Here is a 25570-nt window from a genome sequence, read left to right as displayed (position 1 = left end):
CCCTTATTGGTTCCCTCACCACCTGCCGTAGACCCAGTCTAGCAGCTATGGCATTTAGGACTCAGCCAGAGGTGGTGCTAATGAGCCACTCTTGGTGATGGACATTAAGGTCCCCCACCCAGAGTACATTCTGTGCCCTTGCCACCCTCCAGAGGTGCTCCCTCCATTTGGTGTTCGGTATGGAGGAGCACTGATTCTTCAGCCGAGGGAGGAGGGAACGTGGTAATCAGAAGGAGGTTTCCTTCATGTTTGACCTGATACCATGAGACTTCATGGGGTCCAGAGTCGACACTCCCTCCCGACTGTATACCACAGTGCCGCCACTTCTGCTGGGATGATGATGATGGTGGTGTCCGGGACCTAATCTGTAAGGTATGATTCCATTGCTTCACTAGCCCCCAGATGTTAGTTAGGAGGACTTTGCAGTGTTGACAAGGCTGAGTTTGCTGTTGTCATTTCCGGTGCCTAGGGGAATGCTGGGTGGCCCTTCCGGTTTCATTCCTTTGTTTGGTGCTTTGTTGTGGTTTGATACAACTGAGTCGCATGGAAGAGTCAACCACATTGTGCTCTGGAGTCACATGTCGGCCAGACCAGGTAAGGATAGCAGATCAGACGGGTTTTGACAACAATTGACAATGGCACCATGGTCATCGTTAGACTTTTAATTCCACATTTTTCATTGAATTCGAATTCCACCACCAACCATGGCAGGATTCAAACCCTGGTCCCCAGTGCATTACCCTGGGTCTCTGGGTTACTCGTCCAGTGACAATTCCACTACACCATCGCCTCTCCTCAACACTGAAACCCATTGTTAAGGAAGCAGGAGCAGAAAATTGAGAAAATCAGAATACAAACGGCAGATTAGTTTTGTGAAAAGGAAATTGTGTTGGACAAGTTCATGTGAGTTGTTTGAGGATGTAACAAGCAGGGTGGATAAAGGGGAACCAGTAGATGTAGTGTACTTGGATTTCCAGAAGATATTTGATAAGATGCCATATAAAAGGTTATTAGCCAAGGCAAGAGTTCCTGATGTTGGGAGTAATATATTTGGATGGATAGAGGTTTGGGTAACTAAAGGAAAGAGAGTCAGGAGAATTAGCTCATTTTCAAGTTGGCTAACGGTCACTAGAGGAGTGTCCCAGGGACCCGTGCTGGAATCTCAACTACTTACAATCCATATGAGCGACTTGGATGAAGGGACCGAGTGTATTATTGACAAATTTGCATCCAATACAAGGATAGGTGGGAAAGCAAATTGCCAGGACACACAGGTCGGGATTTTCCAGCACCACCTGTCACCAGGATCTTCCGGTCCCGCCAAAAGTTAATGGAACTTTGGCTGACCTGCCTGCCCCATCCCCTGAGATGGGCACTGCCACATGGGGCTGGAAAATCCCGGCAAAGGGATATCGATGGGTTAAGGGAGTCGGCCAATATTTCAGAGATGGATAAAAATGTGGGAAAACTTGAGGTTACCCACTTTGGCAGGAAGAACAGAAGAGCAGAATATTATTGAAATGCAGAGAGACTGCAGAATGCTGCAGTACAGAGGGAACTGGGTGTCCCTCATACATGAAACTCCAAAAGTTAGGATGCAAGTCCAGCCAGGAATTAGGAAGGCAAGTTGAATGCTGGGCTTCATTACAAGGGGGACAGAGTGTAAAAGTGGATTTCTTACCAGGAGGGCCGATTTCAATCCTTTTAACATTCTAAACACCTCAATCTGATCATTGCTCAATCTTCTAAACTCAATGGAATACAAGCCAGGCTTATACAAGCTCTCCTCATAATTTAACCCTCGAAGCACCGTTTTCATTCTGGTGAATCTACCCGGCACTTCCTGAGCTGGGTGCCCAGAACTGAATATAATATCCAGATGGGGTTTGACCAAGGTTCAATACAACTGAAGCAGAAATTCATTCCTTTTACAATCCAGCTTCCTTGAGGTAAGAGTCAACATTCCACTCATCTTTTTTTTATTGCTACCTTTACCTAACCACCAGCTTTTAATGATTTGTGTCCTTGGAATCTCAAACCACTTTGTTCCTCTCCAGTTCCTGGTTTCTAACCATTTGGAACATTTTGAAATTTATTTTTTCAATTCCAAAATGGATGACCTCACTCTCACCCACATCAAACTCCATCTGCCAAGGTTTTGTTCTCTTACTTCATCTTTCAATGTCTCTTTACCACTCCCCGCCTCCATCTGCACTAATTCCTATTCTCCTAATTCAGTGTCATTTACAAGCTGAACACACAACTCTATCCTGATGCAACTCACTATAAAAATGGTGTATGTTGTGCCACAGTGCAGATTCCTGTGAAACACCCCTTGTCACATCCCATCAATCTGAGACCAGACACTGTATTCCCACTCTCTGTTTCCTACCTCACAACCAATTTCCAACCCACATCTAAAGCTTCCCTCCAATTCCATCTGCTCTTATTTTTGACAATAATCTTTTGTGTGGCACCTTAATATGTTCGTTCTAGAATTCCATATCTCTAACACCCATATACACCAGCACTTTTCCAGCATTTTCTGTTTTTATTTCAGATTTCCAGCCTCAGCTGTATTTTTGCTTTTCTCCATCTAAACCCCTCTGTCTACCTTATTACAGACCTCCTCAGGATGTTCACACTGGTGGCACAATGGTTGCTGGAATGGGCGACTGCTGCGCCCCAGCAGCCAGCTCCTCCTAACCCACCTGAAGGACAACCTAGGGCTGTGGAGGTTCGTGAGGAAGGGGAAGGTTCTGAGAGCACCTCAGACCCTCATCTTCTCATAACTCCCAGCCCCTCCACCAGAGCACTCATGCGCGGTACTTGTCCCAGTGACAATGGCTGCCCCTGCGGAAATGCAGAGTCCGCAGTCTGAATGGGTCCCCAAATCTGTAACGGGTCCATGTTCGATGTAACAGGCCACAACGCTCCTCGATGCTGTACAACACGAGAGGTGAGCAGCCTCCTCCACCTCCTCTGAGGCAACTTGTCCTCAATCACTTCATTAACATCACACTTACACAAGTTGTAAACACACATATCTATTGCAAAGAATGTTTGGGTCTGTTTTTGCACCCTCAGTGAGAATGTTAACAGAGTGAACGCGGTCCTTACCATTGGCACTGAAGACTGCATTCTGAAATCCAGCTCTCATTGACGCCGTCAGGAGCCAGGGTGTGCCCATGCATGTCCAGCAGTGGAAGGCTGTTTCCTTCTCCAGACCTTCAGATGAGGCTGTAATACACCAAGGGTTGTGGATTGAGATGCTCCTTGCAGCATTTCTTGATCATCAATGATCAGACTCAAAGATCAGATGGAGTTTATCAGGTGCACTTCAACCATGAGTGCTGTGTTGAAGGCAGTCATCCACACGCGACTGTTAGACACTGACTAAAGACGATTCCCCACATGTCATGATGCCGTGTATGTTCCAGGGAAGGATGTTTGTGTGGTTTCTCCACTACACTTGAAGCCTTTGTCTTCTCGGTGGTAGAGGCTGTGGGTTCACAGGGAAGCCGAGGGGTTTGGCAGCACTGCATGTTGCAGATGTCACACACTCCTGACACTGGACACCGGTGCTGGATGGATCATGTGGAAGGTAGCTGGAGGAGTGGTGAAACAGTCTGTGGAACATCACCCTGCTCAATGTGTAGTCACTGCAGTTCTGTTCACATATACAATCATATTTTACTGATGAACATTACCAGAGAGGAGTCACATCTGCTCAAAGTGCACGTTGAGAAATTGGGTAAGTGCTTACCATGATTGTGTATTTTTGTGAATGGTGGACTTTATGAGATGTTAATGTTTTAAACTGCCTGTACAAAGCAAATCTGTCTGTATCATAAGAGACGCTTCCAACTGAAACAATCCCATCAAATTAACAGGGAATCAAGTACATGTTTAAGTTTTAAACCTGGACACATTCCCTCTGTAGGAGCTCGTTAGTTTATTTTTAATGGTGAAACACAGCAGATTATTTGATTATCGAGTGTGGATTGGAGCAGCATTTTCAATAAGAGGCCGAATTCTTCATTTTGCCCCCTTCCTGGTTGTGTCAGCTGGTGGACTTTCTACTGCCAGACACTGCCCTCTGCCTCCAGCTTATGGGCTCCCTGATCTCACTCAGAAACAGGCAGATATTGTGATTTCAATCACTACAAAACAGAATTGGCAGTGGAGCTGTATCCGTTTTCCTGAAAACAATGCAGCTGTTTCTGCAGGTTGCACTGCACATGGACAACTGGCTAATGGGAACCATTTTAGAAAATAAACTAGATTAAACTAAACCAAGTAATTTGTATGGTATTTATACAGTTAATTAATAAACATTTCAAATTTCAAAATGCATTTCAGAAAGAGCTGTAACAGCTCAGCTTAATATTAAAATAGTGCCTGTTGTGATGTGCAAAGCTTGTTTAGTTTGCTGACATTTTATAATTAAAGACTTTACAGTGCAGACCATCCATTCCGCCATGCTGTTGGGCCTGGGGTAGTGTGGGTGATGAGGTAATATGGTCAACTCCCCACTTTTCACACATCACCTTGAACGGTTTTCCAGAATATTGGGCTCCGTTGTTCGAAACAACTTCTTACGGTGCCTCAAATAGGCTGAAGATTGAACTCAATGGGCAGAAAATTTCGGCCCCGTCACGGCCATAAAAGTGCCCATCCAGGTACTTTTTAAAGGATGTGAGGCAACCCGCCTCCACCATCCTCCCAGGCAGCAAATTCCAGACCGTCACCACCCTCTGGGTAAAAATGTTTTTCCTCACATCCCCCTAAACCTCCTCTCCCTCAATTTGAATTTGTGTCCCCTCATGACTGACCCTTCAGCTATGGGGAACAGCTGCTCCCTATCCACCCTGTCCATGCCCCTCTTGTACACCTCGATAGGTCGCCCCTCAGTCTTCTCTGCTCCAACAAACACAAACCAAGTCTATCCAACCTCTCTTCATAACTTAAATGTTTCATCCCAGGCAACATCCTGGTGAATCTCCTCTGTACCCCCTCCAGTGCAATCACATCCTTCCTATAATGTGGCGACCAGAACTGCACACAGTACTCCAGCTGTGGCCTCACCAAGGTTCTATACAATTCCAACATGACCTCCCTACTTTTGTAATCTATGTCTCGATTGATAAAGGCAAGTGTCCCATATGCCTTTTTCACCACCCCACTAACATGCCCCTCCGCCTTCAGAGATCAATGGACACACACACCAAAGTCCCTTTGTTCCTCAGAACTTCCTAGTGTCATGCCGTTCATTGAATACTTCTTTGTCAAATTACTCCTTCCAAAGTGCATCACCTCACACTTTTCAGGGTTAAATTCCATCTGCCACTTATCTGCCTATTTGACCATCCCGTCTATATCTTCCTGTAGCCCAAGACACTCGACCTCACTGTTAACCACCCGGCCGATTTTGCCACCATTTGCCACTTCTGTCTGCTTTCTGTCCCATAGCCAGTGTCATATCCACAATGTCACTGCCCCTTTAATCTATGGGTTTCACTTTCCTAACATGTGACAATTGAAAGTCCATATACATAACATGAACCAGGCTGAGCTCATCAACCCTCTCCATTAATTCCTCAAAGAACTCCAAGTTGGTCAGACACGATTTCCCATGAACATACGTGTGCTGCTCATTTATTAACTCATGGGGCAGAATTTTCTGGGTGACGAGCAGGGGGGTAGGTCCCCACACATCAGCGTTTAAAATGGCGCTCGGTGACGCCGGGTGAGAGTCCCGATGTCACCACGCGCCATCGCGATATTTCGCTGGGTGGGCGCGCGATGAAGTGTGACACTCACCTGCCATTAATTAAAGGGCTTGTTAAGGCCCTTAACGCCGATTTTGAGGTGCCCGTGTGATCTTCGGCTCTTTGCACGGGCACAACGGGCAGGCGGGTAAGTGAATTTTTAATGAAACTCATCCACGGGCGGGATATGTGGGCTCAGTGGGTTTGTCAGTGTTTTATGTGAAGCATTTATTGCAGCAAGTTTTTTAAACTTGCCTGTGTGATCTGTAGCAGCTCAGAACGAATTCCAGCAGCTTTCTCTGTACGTTGACGCTTCAGCTCAGCACTCTTCAGTCAGGAACCTTTATCAGGCCTGCAGCTTTCCAGAGGCCTCCATTTAGCCTGGGTATGGGTTCTGACATCTCCACTGGAGGCAGCTACTCTGAGAAGGAAGGGAGGGATAGAATAAGGAGGAGGCCAGGAGTGGGCAATCAGCCTCCAGGGGAGCCACCTTTGGGAGGCCAGGCACAGGCACAAGGGGCGCAGGGCCAAGAGGGAGTCCAAGGTGGAAGGGGCCACAGAAGACGCCACTATCCCACTGCCAGGATATTCAGGCGGCGAAGCAGCTACCTCAATATGACTGAGGTGCATTGCTGAAGGAGGCTCCGACTGTCAAAGGAAACAGTCAACAGCATCTGTCAGATACTTGTCCCTGAGATCTCCCCTAACTGTGTGGGTGGACACCCCATGTCAGCGGCTCTGAAGGTCACAGTTGCCCTCCACTTCTATGCCTCTGGCTCCTTCCAGGGCTCGGTGGGTGATCTTTGTGGTGTCTCCCAATCAGCTGTCCACACTTGTGTCAAACAGGTTACAGACTCTCTGTTCAGATGGGCATTGACCTTCATCCACTTCCGCTGTGACCAGGCTAGTCACACACAGCGAGCCAGAGGCTTCGCGGCCATTGCTGGCTTCCCCCGCATCCAGGGTGCTATAGACTGTACACATGTGGCAATCAAGGTGCCAGCAGGTGAGCCCGGTGCCTTTGTCAACAGGAAGGGCTTCCACTCCATGAACGTGCAGATAGTGTATGATCACAGGATGCTGATTCTACAAGTCTGTGCAAGGTACCCAGGCAGCTCCCACGACGCCTACATCCTCAGACACTCCCAGGTGCCGGGACTCTTCAGTGCTCTGACTCGGCTGGATGGATGGCTGGTGGGTGACAAGGGCTATCCCCTCAGAAGGTGACTTATGACGCCTCTCCGCGATCCAAGAACAGAAGCTGAGCAGCGCTACAATAGGAGCCACGCCTCCTCAAGGGCTGTGGTGAAGAGAGCCATCGGTCTTCTCAAGATGCGCTTCCGATGCCTGGACCGCTCAGGGGTCACACTCCAGTACCCCCCCAGATCGTGTCTTGGTGATAGTGGTTGCATGCTGCACTCTCCACAATCTTGCACTGGAAAGGGGGGATGCAGTGGACGATGAAGACCTTGACGCAGTGGATTCCGCTGCACACGATGAATCCAGCAGTGCCTCAGAGGATGAGGAAGCACAGGGCAATGATGAGGGGCAGCACGCCAACCTGCTACTACACCAAGGAGGCAGGGACACCCGGGAGACTTTAATCCAATGAACCTTCAGCTAGCTCCACACAAATGGATCGGCAGGACCAGAATTGCCTGGCGCATCCATAAGCGGCACTTAGGTGCTACATCTTCCACCTCATCAGCTGCAACGAAGGGCTTCCTACATAAACATCAATGTCCACTCAAATACTCATGATATGTCTGTGAAACATACAAATGCAGCACAAAGGAGCCTCGCTCAGCCATGGTAACACATGTGAACTTTATTTCCATCCATCAGATGGTGCCATAAAAATCAAAACAAAATGTTGCTCCAACATTGAAAAATAGAAATTCCCTAATCTCGGGCCAACACAAAAGCACCAGTGACAAACCCGTGGTGGGCCTAACGTGCCTTATGCTTGCGTTTGTGGGTGCTACGTCTTGGTGCTGCCCCATCGCTCGGAGTGGCTTGTGAGACAGCCTGCTGACTCTGCTGTCCTGTTGGCCTCGATGACCTTGGCGGACGTCCTCTGGCCCGTGGAGCCTCTGGTGGCACAGCCTGGGAGGGATTGGCCAGTTCCACAGCTGGCACCTCCCCAGTTGTCGCAGCCTCAATGAATGCAATGGTCACTGGCAGAGGGGCAGAGCTGCATCCCTCATCCGGAGCGCCCTGAGAGGAGCACGCACAGACAACAGGCAGCTGCTGTGCCGACGTGAGGTCACTTTGGACCTCCCTGCTCACCGCAGGTGGATGGGCACCACGCTGGGACAGTTGGTGCCCAGAACATCTTCCACATTGCCAATGACCACCTGTGGCCAGTAGCGCTGTGAGGACTTGCAGGTCCGAGCGTAACCCCATCAGAATCTGATTAATTTGTTGGAAGCCCCTCTCCATGAGAGTTGCCAATCTCTCCATGGAGGTAGCCTGACGCTCTGACATGAGGTTCATGCCATCACTGACACTCTGCCTGGATTCCTCCACCACAGAGACCAAGTGAAGTACACTCTCATGCAACACTCTCAGATGTTCCCGCGCACCCGGCCGCTTGTCCTGCAGCTGCTGCATGGCGGACATCTCCAGAGGCACATCATCACTGCCAGACTCAGCATGTGCCTAGTCCCCTGCAGTTCTCTGGCTGCTGGCACCATCGGCTCTCTCTGTCTGTGCCATCTCCTCCAGCGATTGTGAAGTGCCCTCTCCACTGTGCTACGGGATACTAGCCGATGTTACATTCCCCACTGATGTGTTAGTCGCTGCGCTGGTGCCTGCCTCACTGAAATGGTGTGACGCTCGTGACAATTGATACCCCTCAGGTGTGGAAGGGGGCATCTGGACGTCCTCATTGCGGCCATGCTCTGATGATGCTGAAATTTACAAGGACAGTGGGTCAGTTAGCGTTCAGTCAGAAACACAACTCATCCCTTTCCCCCCCAAAGCTCATAATGCACTCAACCTTCAAGTACCAAAGGAGAGGAACATTGGTGGGGTGGTAAATAGTCAGGAGGAGGCCCAAACATTACAGGCGCATACAGACAGGCTGGTCACATGGCCTAAGGAATGCCACATAGAATGTTATGTGGATAAGTGTGAGGTTATGCACTTGGGCAGGACAAACAAGGTACGGGAAAACAGGAGAAATGGTAGGACCTTGGAAAGTAAGGATGATTACAGGGACCTTGCTGGGCAGACCCGTTAGGGTAGCAGAACAGGAACATGGTGCAGGGAGAACCCGTCTTCTCATCAACCACGAAGCCTGATGTAAGCATGGTCACTATCTGCTTGACCACCCAGCTCACGCCAAATGCCCAATGTAGTAACGACACTAAGACATGGAGGGGGGTGGCCTCAAAGGCTAAGGCTACCTGCTGGGTTAAATGGCCAAGGTCAACATGGTCCTCACCCTTCCAGAGCGCAACAAATCATTGAAGCGCTTGTGACACTGGATCCATGTTTACTGCACAACATCCCTGGAAGTGACCACCTCCGCCACCTCCTGCCAGGCCCGCTTCATCACGTGGGGGGGGGCCCTCCTCCTCCCATCCTGGGGAAACAGGACCTCTCGCCGGGCTGCCACCTCCTCAACAAGGGCAGCAAGGCACTCATCAGAGAAGCGAGGGGCACAGTGGCCCCCTGCTGGCCTACCCTGCAGCCTGCCCTGCTCCTGCCCCACACCCTGCAGCCTGCCCTGCTCCTGCCCCACACCCTGCAGCCTGCCCTGCTCCTGGCCCACACCCTGCAGCCTGCCCTGCTCCTGGCCCACACCCTGCAGCCTGCCCTGCTGCTGGCCCACACCCGGCAGCCTGCCCTGCTCCTGGCCCACACCCTGCAGCCTGCCCTCCTCCTCTGGCCTTCCCTCTACCACAGCCTGCTGTGCAGACCCCCTGCAGTACAACCTGGAGCTGGCCATGGTGATCAGCCTAAAGGAGGCTGCCTGGCCTTATTTTATACAGACTGCCGGTTCCCCATTGGAACCAGCGGTCTGGACACGCCCGCAGCAATTTTAAAAGTCCCGCTCTCCACGAGAGTGTGAAATGCGCTGGGTGGGCCTTAATTGGCCCCCCCCGCGAAAAATGGCAGCGCTGCCCACAATTGCTTCAGCTCCACCCACCCACCGAACGGAAAATTCAGCCCATGTTTTCCAAGCCACATTTTAAGTTGTTGCAGATTTTAGAAGTTAGAAGTTTCCCCCAATGTTTCACTGATGTGGTTTGTGGTTACAGGGTTTATCCCCCTCTCCTTTTTTAAACCGGGTGGAACATTAACAACCCTCCAGTTCTCTGGCATCACCCCCATATCCAAGGAGGATTGAAAGGTCATGGTCAGTGTGCCCACTATTTCCACCATTCCTTCCCTCAGTGACCCTCTCACATCCCATCCAGACCAGGTAAATGTTTTACTTTATTGTGGTATAAAAAGTGTTGGATTGGAAGGGGTTAACTGAACTTGTTTGTTCAGTGACTGTAATTAATGTCACTCTCCATGGATCCTAATTGTGTCACTGGAGGGTTTCCCTCTTCTGTTTATAAGTGAATCCGTTCAATGTGTTATCCCATAATGTCAGCGGGAACATCACCACTGGCACTGACAGGGATCAGCGGGTCCAGAGAGAGGGAGAGGATGGATCGGAATCTGAGAACAATGGATTGGAATGTTACAACAATGGATCTGAATCTGAGAACAATGGATTGGAATGTTACAACAATGGATCGGAATCTGAGAACAATGGATTGGAATGTTACAACAATGGATCGGAATCTGAGAACAATGGATCGGAGTTTAACCGATGGGCTTGGCTGGCTTTCTAATAATTCTGATTGGATGACATTATCATGGCGAGTTTATGGGCTACTTCTGGTTATTCAAGCAGGTTACTACCCCATCCTCGCTATTGTTGGTGTCCCTGGTAAGTCTCTGTTTCCAGCTATTAATTCAGTAAACCGTGTTTAGCTGCTTTAAAGGGATGTTGGGGAGAGGGATTGGGGTGGGATGGAAAGCACAAGGTCCATGGTCCCACCATCTGCAGCTTGGACATGATTCCAGACAGCAGGATGAGGCGCAGCTCGGAGTTAAGAAGGGGTCAAGGCAGAAACATAACATCACCCTAAATGCTTGCACTGACACTGGATGCTCTAGTCTCTGTCACAGCTGGTCCCATGATATGGAGAACCATCGCCTCACTCAGGCTGAGAGGAGGAATGTTCGCCTGCCCCATCGGTTTTCTCTCTCTCTCCCTTTGATTATGGAATCACCACTTTAATCACTCCATTATTGTTGGCTGCCTGGCCATCAAGCTCTGGAATTCCCTCCCTTCACCTCTCCACCTCTCAATCTCACCTTGCTCCCCGAAAGCCACTCCATAAACTTACCACTTTGACCAAGCTTTTAGTCATTCCTCATAGCTCCTTATGTGCCTCAGTGTCATATTTTGTTTTATATTGCTCCTGTGAAGTGTCTTGAGGGGGAAAGGAGGAAGTGGAGGATCATGATCAACATTTAGTTTATTAATTTTAGTGTCATTGCTTTTGCCATTTAATCTCTCCTGCCTTCACCACATCATAAAATTCCTTGTTTGTTCTTTCAGGTAGAATCATTGCAATAGATCCCTGGACACAGTGCTTCTGAAAATCTCAATTTCCTGAATCAATCTGATAGCTTTGTTCCCACCCTGAAGAATAATTTTCTTATTTATTCCCCTTCCTCACAGCTAACTCAGTGATGATTGTGATCCTGTCTAAGGGAAAATGTGGTCTCTCTAAATGTGTGACATGCTACCCGGTGGCCATGGCAGCAGCAGATCTACTGGTAATTATCATCGACCTGATATTGAGACACATTCCAATTGTTTATTGGGAACAGTTTCTTTTCCTGAAGTTCATGCCGATATGCAATATCCATGGCATCCTGCTTTATGCAGCCACTGACTGTTCTGTCTGGTTCACCGTCACTTTCACCTTTGATCGCTTCGTGGCCATTTGTGGCCAGAAGCTGAAAAGTAAATATTGCACCAGTAAAATGGCAGCTATGGTTCTGGGAACAGTGACTGTTCTGAGCTGTTTAAAGAATATTATCTGGTATTTTATCTACACAGGTCAGTATTCGCTCTTCAACTCCCCCTTCTTTTGTTACGTAACAGAGTCTGTTCGGTTTTCTACAGTCTGGGTATCAATTGAGTTCCTGCATCAGATTATAACCCCGTTTATCCCATTTGTTGTGATTTTGCTGCTCAATGTTTTCACTGTCAGACACATTTTAGTGAGCAGCAGAGCCCGCAAGAGACTCCGGGCTAACAGCAGTGGGGAGAGTCCCAGAGACCCAGAGATGGAGAGTCGAAGGAAATCCATCATATTACTGTTTGTTATCTCGGCAAATTTTATCCTGTTATGGACGACGTTAATGGTTTTTTCTGTGTGGTACCGGATGTGGTTGTTACGGTATAGGTCTGTACAGTTTCATTCAGTTGTACGGGAAATAGGCTTCATGCTGCAGCTCCTGAGTTGCTGCACAAACACTTGTATTTATGCCGTGACCCAGACTAAGTTCAGAGAGCAGTTGAAGAATGTGCTGAAATATCCTTTAAATCTAATTGTTCATTTAATTCAATGATGAAAAGAACTGAATCACCGGGATTAAAATTGTACAGTTGAAGGGTCGTTGAGCTGAAATGTTTCACAGTATCACAATATCTTTACAGTGCAGAAGGAGGACATTCGGCCCATGGAGCCTGTACTGGCTATCTGAAAGAGCTTTCCACCTAGTCCCACTCCCCTGCCTTATCCCCGTCACCTTGCACATTCTCTCCTACATTGGGCAGAATTTAATGGGGCCATCGAGAGTGGAAATGTGGTGGGCGGAGTGACTTAATCAGGCAGGAACCGAAATCTCATCTTCCCGATGGCGGAAGGTGGTGACATCGTGGATTTGTCACTGGACTCGCATCCCCGCGTCCTAGGGTAATGCTCTGGGAACCCAGGTTCAAATCCCACCATGGCAGATGGTGAAATTTGAATTCAATAAAAATCTGGAATTAAAAGTCTGATGATGACAACAAAACCATTGTCGATTATTGTAAAAACCCATCTGGTTCACTAATGTCCTTCAGGGAAGAAAATCTGCTGTCCTTACCTGGTCGCCCTACATGTGACTCCAGACCCACATCAACATGGCTGACTCTTAATGCCTTCTGAAAAGGGCAATTAGGGATGGGCAATAAATGCCGGCCCAGCCTGCGACACCCACATCCCATGAATGAATGAAAAAGAAGAGTTTAATGGGTTGAGTTGGCGACGTTTCAGTGGTGGGTCGGCATTCACAGTGTCCGATGACGGGAACTTCTTTTCCCTACATGAGCATCCCATGAATACTCATTAAATTACAACTTTTCCACATTAAGTCCGACCATCAAGATTAAGTCAGCGGTGAACGGGAAACTTGTGCCACCTGATTTAGGGCTGGTTAAAGGTGGCATGCACCAGGTGAGCTGGTCCATTTGGACAAGTGGTGAGTGGTTCTCTTTGCTGAACTCTGAGGCAAATAGGAGGGGAACAGGAGAATGTTCATGGACATGGACTGTCAGTAGCAGCAAGAGCGGAGAGGGGGGTATTGCAGGTGGGGTCGGGGTATCAATGGGAGCAGCAGAAAGACACTGGGGGTTTGGGCGTTGTGGGTAGGGGTGATGATTTGGGAGGGAAGCAAATGTCTGGCATACTGGGTTGAGACCATCCTGTCTGATGCCATTGCGTCCTGGGTGGCAGTTGTACCCCACAGGGAAGATCCACACTCAGAGAGGGCAGGTGCAGCTTGAGGGAGGGCAGGTGCAGCTTGAGGGAGGGCAGGTTAATGGTGTCTGAGGGTGGGTCGAGGGCTGCGCACTGCACAATGTGGCATTGCAGGGAGGAGAGGAATTGCCAGGTGAAGACATGAGGAGCTGCTCTATGACTCAGGTGAGGATGATGGTGAGGATTCTGAGGAAGAGGCCAGGAATGTTGCAGCACCTTTCCAAGATGTGAGGGCCATGGAGGGATGTGCCAGGAATGTCAGAGACAAATTGAGTTTGACTTGTGCAGGAATGAGGCACCGAACTGAGCCACACCCCATCACCTGTAAACCATTGCCACCTCAGAATAGTCACCCATCTCTGCCAGCCTCAACCCTCCCACCACCCGGAGCAACTCCCGCTGTTCCCGGACGGCCTGGAGGAGAACCTGCAGGGAGGCATCATTAAACCATGGAGCCACTCTTTGTCTCACCTCAGACATATGACTGAGCAGGGGTGGGAGTGAGGGGGTCCCAGGAGGTGATTGGATTGTGGGGGAGGGGAATGAGGGGGTCCCAGGAGCTGACTGGGCTGTGGGGGAGGGGAGTGAGGGGGTTTCCAAGGGGATTAAATGAAACTATGAGGGTTTGAATGGTGGGGGGTGGGGGGGAGAGTGTGACAGCCCCAAACGGGGGGTGAATTCTTCGCTTGAAGAAATAAAATTCCTTTTCTGAAATTTGTGCCCCCAGTTGAGCTGCTCCCGGCTGTGGAGCTGGCATGTTTGTCCCGGGGTCTTTTATAACCTGCCCCATCCTGCAAATTAATCACCTGACAGTGTTCGGGCATTTCCTGCCCACCCCCACCGCCCGATCAGACGTGCCCACCGTGTGATCACACCTGCCCCACGTGCCCACCGTGTGATCACACCTGCCCCACGTGCCCACCGTGTGATCACACCTGCCCCACGTGCCCACCGCTGGCTCTTTACATTTTAATTGGTCTGGTGTCCACGCCGGCTCTCGACACGCAAACGGAATTGGCCTCACTCCCACCAACGGGACCCAGGCTTCGCGTATTAAATTCCGCCCAGTGTGTCTGACCGTCCGAGATCTGGAAAAGGTTTCCGTTTAGGACAAATGCAGCGAATCAAATATCCATCCCACCCCGAGAGAGGGAAAAACCAGAGAAAAGGACAGAAGGAGATCGAGACTCAGTTAAATAGAGAAAATGGAAATATTTCCCACCCTTAATGTCTCTCTATTCCAGTCCAATCTTCAGCGCTGGGGAAATAATTTCAGAGTAAATCAGGCAGCTCGAGAATCGAACCCAAATGGTGACACAAAGGAAAGGAGAAAAGTCCGGAATGAGCTCGGGACATTTCGATTTTCAGTCTAACCCCCTCCCAACTGAGCTCTGTAAGGGGCTATTCAACCAAGGGGTTTGGAAGTGGGTGAAGGGGCAGAGAGACGGTGGGAGTGAGAGGGACAGTGAGTTCGCCGTGGTCAATAGAAGGTCAGGAATGAAGGTCAGAGGAACAGAACAGGCTGGAAACATAGAAAAAGTGAGGAGCCGAGGCTGTGAGAAAGAGAGAGTAAAGGACAGGCTTGTTCAGTTGGTTGGGGTGTGGTGTTTATAATAACCGGGATCTGGGTTTGATCCTCTCCCAGCTCAGAGGGAATTGGACCAACATTCTGTCCGTACAATTATAGAATGATGCAAGGAAGCAGGAGGCCATTTGACATCTCACAGGCAATCTCCAACTTGGAATTCCTCAGCAGAGAGTTGAAGAAATGTTTGATCAAAATGAAATTCAACAACAGGATCAGACAGTCTCCCCTTGTTACCTCCCAATAGCACCTCGCTGTTAAAGACTGAACTTTATTTCAGTTCATCTGTACTTGATGTACAATGCGGATCAGTGGGATTCCTGACCCATCCCTCTCTTCACAATCCATTAGTGTTGAGAAAGCAATTGGGGAATGTTATACACATGTTGTGTTCTATCAGTTTTTATAAACACTTGAATGTATTTCATGCCATGCCCAACACTGTGGGGTTTCCCCTGGTGTGTGATTGAAACTCAGTCAAGCATTGATAATGGCCACAGCTGTCCAAACAATTGACTGTTCTCTGGGAAGTAAGGGGGCAGGTGGTTAAATTTTTCTCAGGGGTAGTTTTTCTTTCATGTGTGTAAACCAATGTTTTCTTTTATCAGCCAGAGCCATTAAAATCACAGTAGAAAAGATGACAGCGTAGGCTGACAGGACATTTTGTAACACGTTTCACTGGATTATGGTACTTTCTCCTCTGGAAAAACACCATGATGCATGTGAACAAATTCACAAGGCTGGTCAATGTTAGGCTCAACTTACCTTTAAAAGACAGATCCTTATGATGAATCACTGCATCCAAAACATATCGAAATTACAATGCAGCATCTAATAGGGATATTTAAAAGTGTGAAAAGACTTTATACTTCCCTTTCAGAATGTTCCAGACTCCTCAGCAGGCTTTCCATTTTCTTCACGAACTCACAAACCTGATGTGTTTTTAATGTGTTTCCAAAACCCCCGCCCCCCCCTGAATGGAAATGGTGTGTGGGCGGAAATCAGATTTCACCCCCATTTTAAATGGGGAAACTGACCTCAGCCGGGGTCGGGGGGGGGGGTAGGGGTATTTTTCACACTCGGCGTTCCTGACCCACAAAAAAACCTGAGGAAAATGACATGGGCTCGGTGTGGAAGAATAAAATACATCTACAGGACAACTAAGGGTTAAACAGTTAAAACCATAGTGGAATACTACAGCACAGTTCCCTCTCTCGTGAGCACCATAGTGCAACACTATAGCACAGTTCCCTCTCTCGTTAGCACCATAGTGGAATACTACAGCACAGTTCCCTCTCTCGTGAGCACCATAGTGCAACACTATAGCACAGTTCCCTCTCTCGTTAGCACCATAGTGGAATACTACAGCACAGTTCCCTCTCTCGTTAGCACCATAGTGGAATACTACAGCACAGTTCCCTCTCTCGTTAGCACCATAGTGGAATACTACAGCATAGTTCCCTCTTTTGTTCTAGCAGGCACACCTGCAACTGCCAGCTAATTGAGCAGGAAAGGAGAAAAGGAGTATCTTAAACAAGCTTCCTAGAATCCTTGAGACAAGGCTAGGATGTCTGCCCCCAACACAAAGAGACAGGATCCAGCAATGATCATCTGTTCTCTAGAGTGTACACCCCCTAGCACTAAAGATAAGGTCAAGCATGGTTATCTATTCTCTGTCTCACTTTTTTATTACCAGATGGGCTTCCCCCAATATCCTGTATAGTCATAAATTAGAATAGACTAATTGTGTGTTGCATGCCAAAGACAATGATTCTCAATGTAATTAATTATTGAAGGTTAGACAGTCTTATCACCTTCAAGCTCTTTGATATGTACAACTTTTACTATAAATATGTGTGTACTGTGATGCTTCCTCAGAGTGCCGGCTAGCTCCGTTGTATGCTGCTGGGCTCTCCATGATATCATGATTCAATAAAGACTTCCAAGACAAACCTCCTGGGTCTGAGTGCTCGCTCCGTTTTCCGCGACACTCGGGAATACAGAGGAAAATCGGATTTCCTCTGAAAATAAGCGGTGTGGCCATTCACACACTGAAACATGTTTCCGAACCCAGAGAGAAATTCAGCCCAGATAGAGAAATAGAGAGAGAGAGATGGAGCTAAAGAGGGACAGAGACAGATTGAGAGAGACAGAGAGAGAGAGAGAGAGAGAGAGACATGGGGGCAAAGAGGGACAGAGACAGAAAGAGAGAGAGAGAGACATGGAGGGAAATGAGGGATAGAGACAGATTTAGAGGGAGAGAGACAGACATGGAGGCAAAGAGGGATAGAGAGAGAGGTTGTCAGGGACAGACAGATTTAGTGCTCTGTAGACAGATTCAAAGTAAAAGACAGAGAGAGAAAAGGATTTTGAGAAAGGAAGTGTGACAGTGGGTGTGAGACAGAGAGAGACAAAGAGAGAGAAAAACAGAAAGAGACAGAAACAGATCGAGGGAGCAAAAGGGAGACAGAGAGATGTGTGTCAGTAAATTGTTGAATTAATGATGTTGCCTTCTTCCTTCCCTTCCCAAACTCCGACTGACTGTCTGTTCTCTATAAATATCCGGAGTCTATATCGGACACGACCTCATGGATGACCTTTGGCCTCTCTGTGGGGGGTTGGGATTTTGAGTTGCAGAGTTTACCAAAGTGTCCGTGTCTGTTCCAGGGGGAGCTTTGGACCCGACTGGCAGGACACCGATCTCTCCTGTGAGGGGTTCACACCGCAGCGCTGGCAAGGACACTCTGCTGGGCAGCTCAGGAATTGCTTTCCTTTTTTTTTGGAAAAATATATTTCATTCATAAAATATCTGGAAGAACATTACAAAACATTTCTAAATTGTCCTCACAAAAAGTACAATTAAATTCAACTTTTACACATGGATCACGAGTTGCTTCAATACGATCAATGAATATTACAACCATTTCAATCTGGTCATTACAGACAATCAGACAATGGGATTGGAATTATCAACATCCAAATGACTTTGACAGTCTGCTCGGGGAACCATCCCACAGGATCCACCCTCTCCTTTTCCCTCAGGGCCTCTAAGACGTTACGTGCCGACCACTGCCTGGTGGATTGTGGTCAAAGCTGTTTCTCTGCATAAATTTTTCCACCAGGGACAGGTGGTACGGCACGGTCCAACTACTTGGAGCGTTCCGCGGCTGCGTGGCCAGACCCATCCTTCACAACACCGGGGACAGGTAGAACCTCAGCACGTAGTGACACTCGGTGTTTGCGTACTGAGGGTCTACGCACAGCTTGATGCAGCCGCACACAAAGGTGGCCATCAGTACGAGGGCGATGTTGGGCACGTTTTTTCCTCATTTCTCTAGAGGCTGGTACATCGTGTCCCTGCAGACACGATCCATTTTCGACCTCCAGATAAAGCGGAAGATGGCTCATGTGATCGCCACCACGCAGGGGTGTGGAATGGGCCAGACCTGTGCCACGTACAGCAATAGCGAGAGTGCCTCACACCTGATGACCAGGTTCTTACCCGCAATGGAGAGTTTTCTTTCCACCATAGACGCTCGCTCCTTCCAGTTTCTAACACATGACCCGGTCCCTCTGAACCATATCTCCAGCACCTTCAGGCCGTCAGCCCTGACGGTGAAGGGGACAAAGGATCGGTCAGCCCAGTTCCCGAAGAACACAGCTCGCTCTTCCCACAATTTACCTTGACTCCCGAGGCCAGTTCGAACTGGTCGCAGATGTGGATCAGTCTGTGCACCGACAGCGGATCTGAGCAGAAGACGGCGACATTGTCCATGTACAGGGAGGCTTTGACCTGAGTGCCTCCACTGCCTGGGATTATCACTCCTCTTACGCCCGGATCCTTCCTGATGGACTCAGCAAAGGATTCTATGCAACACACGAAAAGAACAGGCAAGAGAGGACAGCCCTGCCTGACTCCAGATTTAATAGGAAAGCTATCTGAGTCCCACCCATTGAATGAGACTGCACTACTGTTGTTAGTGTAGAGCAGTTGGATCCAATTGCGAATTCCATCACTTCAGGGAGTTTTACTCTTCTCGAAGGACTAAAGGGCCTTAGACAGTTCGTCAGGAGTTAGCGGTTTGTCCAGGCTCTCCCGCGTACTGTCGTCTAAGACCTCCGTGATAGAGGACAGGAAGGACTGGGAGGCCATGCTGTCTGGGGGCTTCACGTCATACAATCCGGCATAAAAGGATTTGCTGATCCTCAAAATGTCCAACTGCGATGACTTTACTGAGCCGTCTTCTTCCTTCAGGCTGCTGATCACAGAGCTCTCTCTGTGTACCTTTTGGAAAAAGAAACGTGAGCACGTCTCATCCTGCTCCACGGAGCGGACTCTGGAACGGAAGATGATCTTGGAGGCCTCCGAGGCAAAGAGCGAGGCTTGCTGGCTCTTCACCTCTTGGAGTTCCTCCTTGACATCGACCCCCATCGACTGCAGCCGGAGCAGATTCTGCATGTTTTTCTGGAGTCGGGACATTTCCCTCTGTTCTTTTCAAGCTTTCTGGGTGCCTTTGAGGATGAAAAACCTCTTGATGTTTCCCTTGATCGCTTCCCACCAGGGTGTCAGGGACTCAAAGAGGGGTTTCACGGTTCTCCAACTTTGTAATCCCTCTTGAGCTCCTCAATGTTCTCTGGGGTCAGCAGTTGCACATTTAGCTTCCATGCCCCCCTGCCCACCCTCTGGTCTTCCTCTAAGTGATAGTCAGCCAGTAGGAGGCAGTGGCTAGAGAAGAACACCGGCTTGAGGTTGGTGGATCTGACGCGAACGCACGGGACACAAACAGGAAGTCTATCCTGGAACGAATGGACCCGTCTGGCTGCGACCAGGCGTATCTACGCTGCGATCCGTCTGCAGGGTTGCTGAAGACGTCGTGCAGCTTGGCATCCTTTACTGTTTCCATCAGGGATCTGGACGTAGCGTCCAATCTGCTGTCGGCCCTGCCGGATCGTCCAGCCGCATCGATGATGCAGTTGAAGTCGCCGCCCAGAATGACCGGCCTGGAGGTCACCAGCAGCAGTGGGAGCTGATGAAAAACCTCCAGCCACTCGGCCTTTTGTGCCGGGGCGTACACGTTAATTAACCGGAGTGGAGCATTCTTGTACATTACATCTGCTACGAGGAGGCGCCCGCCCACCACCTCCTTAACCTCGGAGACGGTGAAGTTGCCTCCCCGCAGCAGTATACCCAGGCCGGAGGAATGAGAGTCGTTTCCTCCTGACCAGATTGATGGCCCATGGGACCACCATCGTGACCATTGCCTGTAGGAGCTGAGGTGCGGTATCGCACACTCCTGCAGAAACAACAGTTCAGCTTTGACCTTGGCAAGGTAGTCCAAGGTCGCAACACATCGCGTAGTAGATTTAATGCTATGCACATTTATGCATACAATCTTTACACCCATTTTAAAGCATTTAGTCTCTTACCAAACCTGTTGCCTCTGAGAATCCCAGACCTTTGGTCTGCTCCTGCATACCCATAGTGTTCACAAATCGCCTCACTTTGGATGGGCTGAGGAAACTGTCCTGAACCTCCCCATTGGAGATGTTCTGCTCAGGTGGCATCTGGGTGTTCTTGCAAGGGACGAGATTTGAATTGTGTCTGTTGCAGAAGTCTCACCAATCCTCTCCCCCTCTGGGGTGTTGCTGCTCCCGGCTTCCTGGAGCTGGGGTGCGCTGAGCGCTTCACTGCTCCCAGATTGCTGGGGCTGGGGTGCGCTGGCCTCTTCGGGTTGTGGGCAAAGTTGGGGTGCGCTGGTCTCCTCAATGTCTCCAGTGTTCTGGAGCTCGGGTGTCTCGGCTTCCAAATCCCTCGAGCTTTGCCGCTTCTTCTGTAGGTGCCGCCCTTGCCTTTCTTTATCCAAAGAGCAGCTGCCCTTGTCATCTGCTTCGGTTGGGAGACGCCTCTTCCCACTTGTCTGGGAAGTGGCTTGGTCCCTTCTTAGCCCCTGCTTCCTTTTGGCTCTCTCCACCAGCTGCCCTCCCCCTGCTGATTTTCCGCTGCTTCCTCCTCCATTGATTCGCTCTCCTGAGGAGTGGGAGGTTCAGGGGTCAGTGCTGTTGATTGGCTGTCTGCTACCTCAATCTTTTCCTCCACCTTGTCTCTCTCTGTGTCCTCCTTTTTTCTATTGTTCTCATTGGAGGCCTTGGTGTTTGGAGTGTTGCAAGTGTCCTTGGTAGTAGTGACACGAACCATTTCCTCTGCTTCCCCCTCGTTGGCTTTGGCTGCCTGTGCATAAGTGAGGCAGCGTTTGGGGCAGGTCCTGTAGAGGTGACCTGCCTCGTCACACAGGTTGCAGCACTTAGTCTGTTTGCAGTCCTTTGTCTGGTGCCCTTCCTGTTTGCAGTTCTTACAGACGGCGGCGCTGCAGTTGGCCGCCACATGACCAGACTTGCCGCATGAGCGACAAAGTTTGGGCTTCCCAGCGTAGACAAGGTCGCCACGGCTTCCCCCGATAGCGAAGCTGGAAGGAGGGTGGAAGATGGCTCCCTGACCATCGGTCCTGGGGGTGACCTTAACCTGGCGTTTGCTGGTCCAAATCCCAAAGGCGTCTCTAACCTCGGTGCAGGTCCCAACCTTGTCGACGTACCTGGCGAGGAAGGTGAACACGTCGGCGACAGGGACGTGGGGGTTGTAGAGATGCACCGTCACCACACGGTCCCGTTGCAACGGCAGAGCAAAGAGCGGCTCCACCGTCAGGATCTTCATCTCCGGCTGGTCTCTCTTCTCCTCAAACACCTTCAGGAACTTGACGCAGGCAGCAACATTCCTGAAGGTCACGTCGAAATATCCAGCGCTGTGGAAGTCCTGCAGGGAGTAGATCTCCTCCGTTTCAAATCCACACGACTCCAAAAGGATTTGCTCAAAGAAGAAGGCCTGATCCATGGGTGCACCTCCTTCGCTGTCTGTCACCGCCACCCTAACGCTGTTACCTACCCCCTGGTTTGGGGCGTGACTGGTTGTAGCCATCACCTCTTTAAATTCCCAATGTTCGGCACTGAATCCCCTTCAAAGGAGAAAAAACAGCCACAGAGGAGCCTCCAACACCAAAGAGCAAAAAGGCCAGAGCCTTTGCTGAAACCACCTTGTAAAAGAAATGATACCCACAAAAACAACCCTTACACACATGCAGAAGCAACCGTGATCATGGTCTCTTCCCTGCCAGGTAAGTATGCGATTGCTTACCCTGATTTGGATTGTCGCGGTGCCTTTGTGACTTTGATAAGCTGGACTGAGGGTTGTTTCTGCCCCATGTTGTATTCTCTCCCCTTAGGGTTGTCCTGTGTTTCTCGTGTGGCTCAGACAGTCTAACTATCCAGATTGCCTTGTCCAGGGTTAGATCATCTTTAGTTTGTTGGAGGTCAGAGTGGATCATCTGCAACACCCACCACGATTCTGTCTCTGATGAGTTCAGACTCCCAATCTCCATATTCACACCCGTCTGCTATCCTGTCGAGATCATTGATGGAATAATCGACAGGCTCCCCAGGCTGTCCCACTCTCTTGTTGAATTTAGCTCTCTGCAATTTTTTTTGGATTGCAAGTGGAAATAAACATAAAGGGATTTTAAAACCTCATCAAATTTGGCAAATAACTCATTAATATTCTGTCTGAAGATGATGTCATCTACAATTGGCCCTGTAGACTAAAGAAGTGTGTTACTTGCTCTTCCTCTGACTTTTTATTTAAACCAGAAGCGATGCTGCAGCTTAAAAAAGATTTCTCCAAATACCCTCATTCTGTGACTGGCCTGGGCCTTGGGTTAGTCCAAGTGGAGTTGGAAGTGTTGAATTGTGATCCATGTTAAAGATGTTTAAAGTGTGGGTACAGCTTTAAGAGCTTACAGGCTTCCAAGATGGCATCACCGTTCACTGTCATACAAAGGGTTTCCCACGCTTGCTGGGTTTGGTGGGCTATGCAACATGGTGGCAGCGTGCTTCTCAAAGGAAAATTTTTAACAATGGCTGCGTGGGTCAGCTGTTTGCGGACTTATTTTGTTCAGTGATTTACTGTTACGCGTCGTGAGGTGTTCAAATTCAATGCAGGCTTGCTGGTTTCCGAATCAGACAGTCGCCGCGTTCCCGAGAGGCTGAGTAATTTAATTTGCGCGGGCAAAACCGGTGGGCGGAAATCAGCGGGCACACGGGGGAGTCAGAGCAGCGCCCGCCAAAAATTAAAGGGCCAATTGACCCCGATTTTACGTTATCTGTGCAATTTTTCACTCATCGCAAGGGCAAAACCAGTGGGCGGAAATCACATTTTTATCATTTCCTCATCCACGGGCAGGATAAAAGGCCCCTGGAGCAGCAGCACTTTCTCTGTCATTGCCAGTCCTTTGCTGTGTGAGTCCAGAGTTTCCCCAGAGTTTCTTGGCATCTCGTTTGATTGTCAAGCCCACATTTCAGCATCGCAGGTCCTCATCTTCCCTGGAAGGTCCCCCTGAGTATTGCAGCACAGTTGCTCCTTCATTTTAAAGCCACTGCTCCTCTGCATCCCATCTAATGGGGACAGTGTATTCCACCGGTGGAACCACCCCTGAAGGGGAAGAGAGGGGCAGGAGGGAGCGGAGGCCAGGTGGGCATGGGCTCAGTTGGTGTAGGGCCAGCAGGGAGGCCAAGGTAGGAGGGCACGATGAAGACATCACTGCCCAGTGGCTAGAGTCTTCAGGCAGCGACCCAACTGCATCCTGGCAGCCTTCAGGGAGCTGCCTCTTCCGTTTTCGAATAGTCCGCCGGGTCCCCATTGGACCTGGTGCCTGACGAGTTCCCGCCCTCACACACAGAAAAAGCATCCGGCGATCCCGTTTTACACTGCGAGGGCCTTAATTGGCCACCAAGCGTAAGAGTGGGTTTTATATCCGGGAGCTGGATTTACATCCGCTTCGGCTATGCTGACTTCAGGCGCATCCCGAGAGTAAAATTCAGGTCTTAGTCTTTCCGCGTTTTAGTTAAGTTGAGGGTTTTTGATCCTGAGCTGCCACCTTGTTGGGATGGTGTTGGTCACACAATCTGTCTGTTCAAGAAATCTTCATAATCTTCTGAATATTAACAGCAAGTCTTTATTAACTACTTGTAATGATACACATATACGCAGTAAAGGGTACAGGCAAGGAGCTAACTCCATGTCCAGGTCTTAATACATCTCTTTTCAACACCACACTGACCCTAGGTCTGGGTCATGTGCCTTCCTACATCATTGTGTGGGTGGTACTGGGCTCAGTCCCACTTTAACCCTGTATGTGCCAAACCCTTCTACTACAGGAAGGAGTGATTAAACAACAGAATGGATGATGGTGTGAAGGGATTACCCATTTCAAACAGAGATGAGGGGGAATTTCTTCTCTCAGAGGATTGTGAATCTTTGGAATTCTCTACCCCAGAGAGCAGTGGAGACTGGCTCATTGAATATACTCGAGGCTGAGTTAGACTGAATCTCAAATGACAAGAGCATTAAGGGTTGTTGGGAACAGGATAGTAAGTGGAGTTGAGACCAGGATCTGATGAGTTATGATCTAATTGAATGACAGAGAAGCCTCGAGGGACTGGGTGCTCCTATTTCTTCTGTTAAATTGAGCAGCAAGATGACAAGTAACACCTGAAAAACACAACTACCAGGAGTGGGGTTCGAACCCACGCAGACACATGTCCATTGGATCTTAAGTCCAACGCCTTAACCACTCGGCCATCCTGGTATATGGGGAACATTGAATCAAATGAAATTGAATGTGATTAGGATGCCATCTGACTTTGTACAATTTCTCATTCTGACTGCTCGTCCTTCCGAAGCTAATGAATTGGAACAGACTGTGAACTGGAAAACAATCTATAAACACTGCAGTGTATTTAACTCCTTGTCCAACACTGTGAGACAGCTTTCAGTGTTTATAAAGAGTATAATTTATTGAGTGGTCTCTTGGATCAAACAGGGTAACAGAAGGGGGTTTGTGTACAGAGGATTTGGGGGTGAGCTCTGATTCCGAACCCTTTCTGGATTGTAAGGAATAAAGAATGAATGAGAGCGAGAGATGCAATGTGGGAGAAGGGATGATGGAAGAATTTGTCCATGAACCTGATTAAAAGTTGCTCAAGCATAAGATAATATTAAGATATCATGAGCGGAACATTAACATAATCTGAGCTCCAAGATCTGGTTGGGTCCCATTCCCCTGAAGTGAGGAACAAGCCGGTGGGGAAATTCCCCCGGAATTCTATTCCCTGTAAGAAGATTAGCTCACGGTGAGGTGGAAATAACTCCATTGGGACTGTGTCAGATTGAAGAACCATTGTTCACTCCCTGGTTTTGAGCGTTTTAATTTGGTTTCATCTCCATTTAAATTAGAGAGAATCCAAGGAGAGACTTTCCACTCCTGACCCCGTGTCTCTCAGACTAA

The 25570-nt window shown here is 49.1% G+C and overlaps 1 non-coding gene across 1 annotated transcript; it reads right to left on the bottom strand.

Annotated features, from left to right (window-relative positions):
- Window positions 1–24788: 24788 nt before the first annotated feature.
- Window positions 24789–24871, bottom strand: trnal-uaa (transfer RNA leucine (anticodon UAA)). The gene has a single exon. It is a non-coding gene; the product is annotated as a tRNA-Leu (tRNA).
- Window positions 24872–25570: the final 699 nt, after the last annotated feature.

This window comes from Cetorhinus maximus, chromosome 28 (genome assembly GCF_964194155.1).
Source record: "Cetorhinus maximus chromosome 28, sCetMax3.hap1.1, whole genome shotgun sequence".
Taxonomy (NCBI): Eukaryota; Metazoa; Chordata; class Chondrichthyes; order Lamniformes; family Cetorhinidae; genus Cetorhinus; species Cetorhinus maximus.
The sequence above is the reverse complement of the archived record's forward strand: the minus strand, read 5'-3'. Positions and strand labels throughout refer to the sequence as shown.